Source organism: Trichechus manatus, unplaced genomic scaffold, assembly GCF_000243295.1.
Source record: "Trichechus manatus latirostris isolate Lorelei unplaced genomic scaffold, TriManLat1.0 scaffold00091, whole genome shotgun sequence".
NCBI lineage: Eukaryota > Metazoa > Chordata > Mammalia > Sirenia > Trichechidae > Trichechus > Trichechus manatus.
Genome location: NW_004444027.1, coordinates 10,908,695 through 10,911,264, shown reverse-complemented (window position 1 = coordinate 10,911,264; position 2,570 = coordinate 10,908,695).

Genomic DNA, 2,570 nt, shown 5'->3' with positions numbered 1-2,570 from the left:
AAAAATAAATTCTAGTAGTTACCTCCGGCGAGCAAGAAGAGAATTGGATAGAGAGATGGTGGTTAAGGAAGTTTTAGGTTCATGTGTAATATTTTATTTCTTTTTCTAAAAATGTGGACTATAAGTGATTGTTACACTATATGTTGTACTTTTCTATATTTTAACATTTTGTAGCGTGATTAATTACTTTTGTGTGTGGCCTTTCAAGCCATGGTCTTGTAACTTCCACCCAGGTGATTGTGTGATAGGGTAGTTGTGGCCTACCAAGGGGATTGGTCGGTTTAGCCTTAAAAGAGAGCCAATTCCAGAGCAAAGGAGACCACCACCATCAAGGAGGGAGAGACCAGCAGGAGAGATCCAGCAGCAGAGACCTGGCACCAATGTCCATGGAAGCAGCATTCAAGAAATCAAAGAATGTATTGCCTTGGTAAAAACTGTAACAAAAGGCCTCTTTAAAGTGTTATAAAGCTATCACTTTGAGGACTAAGATTTCCCTGACCCAAGCCATAGTATTTTTAATTGCCTCATATGCGTGTGAAAGTTGGACAATGAAAAAGAAAGGCGAAAAAGAATTGACACATTCAAACTATGGTGTTAGTGAACAATATTGAATATACTATGGACTGCCAAATCTGTACTGGAGGAAGTACAACCAGAATGCTCCTTAGAAGCAAATACTGCAAGACTTCATCTTGTTTACTTTGCAAAGAAAAGAAGGGCCAATCGCTCCAAAAAAAAACCATCACGTTTTGTAAAATAGAAGGTCGTGGAAAAAAGTGAGACCCTCAATAAAATGAATCAACACAATAGCTGCAACAATGGGCTCAAACGTACCAACAATTGTGAGGATGGCACAGGACAGGGCGACATTTCATTCTGTTATACATAAGGCTAGTATGAGTCAAAGGTGACCCAACCGCAACTAACAACAGTAACCGTTTTTCATATTGTCACTTAAACCCTTGAAGGTTTACTTTCTTTTTCAGTCTTTTTCTCTCTCTGATCTTCAGATTGAATCATTTTATTGATTCATAAATCTTTATTTTGCCATACTCATTCTGCTACCAAATCTATTCAGTGAATTTTTTCAGGTGTTTAATTTTTCAAGTCCAAATTTTCTTTATGTTTTCTATCCTGAGTTTCTCTTTTTAAAATTGTTTTTAAGTGAATTCTCTATACCTCTTCCACCATGTTAAAATAGGTACTTTAAAGCCCTTGTTTTATCATTTCAGCATCTGAATTACGTCCTGGACATAATGAATATTATTTTGAGGAGAATCTGTATACTGTTATATTTCTCTGAAGCATGTTGATGTTTTTGTTTTATTAGGCAATTAACTCTGTTAAACTCAAATTGAAAATATTATCTTGTCTTTGATGGACAGCAGCTCAAATCTCAGTTTAGTTTATTTTTCTATTTGTTTATTTTACCTTAACTAGGCTGCATTTAGTGGGCTCTATGCATGCATGGTTATTGCCCTTCTCTGACTCTCCCTTTTCCAGTATTTTCCTCTCACTTTCCAGTGACACCCTTAATTCTGACCTCTGTATCCTAAGGTCAGAAAGATGGTAGCTTTTTTTTTTTCTTTTTGAACTATGCATCTCATGGCATATTGCAACAGTGGAGAACTCACACTGTGCTGATCCCTATTTCCAAGTTTAACTTTCCTCCAAAATCTGCCTGACTTTATTTCACTCTTCATATACTTCAGGTAGTTTTTCTTTTTTCCCAGAGTTTTACTTGTCATCCATGAGGCAGTCAGTCTGTTAGCTTATTTGTTTGATTTCTTGACTGCTGCTTCCATGGATGTTGATTGTTGATCTAAGTAGAATGAAATCCTTGACAGCTTTAATTTTTCTTTTTTAACACTTTGTCATGTTTTTCTGGAACTGAAACTCCTCACATGACCTTTAATTAATTAATTTATTTATTTATTTATTGTACTTCAGGAGAAGGTTTACAGAACAAATATTTTCTCATGAAACAGTAGTACACATATTGTTTTATGACATTGGTTAACAACCCCACGACATGTCAACCCTCTCCCTTCTCGATCGTTTTTTTTTTTTGGTGAAAATATACATAGCCAAAGATACACCATTTCAAAAATTTCTACATGCACAGTTCAGTGACATGGACTACGATCTTCCAGTTGTGCTGCTATTCTCACTTTAGTTGAAAGTTTACAGAACAAAATAGTTTCGCATTAAACAGTACACATGTTGCCCTATAACAATGGTTAACAACCTCACAACACATTAACACTATCCTTACTCAACTTTGGGTTCCCTATCACCAGCTTTCCCATCCGCTTCTGCCTTCTAGTCCTTGTCCCTGGACTGCTGTGCCTCATTAGTCACATTTCGTTCTATGGAGCTGTCCACTCCCCAGCTGAACGGTGAACCTCGGAAAGTCCCTTCACCACTGAGCTAAAAGAGTGTCTGGGGGCCATACTCTCGGGGTTTCTCCAGTGTCCTTTAGGCTAGTAAATCTGGTCTTTTTTTTGTGAGTTAGAATTTTGTTCTACATCCTTCCCCAGCTCTGTCCAGAACCCTCTGTTGAGATCCCG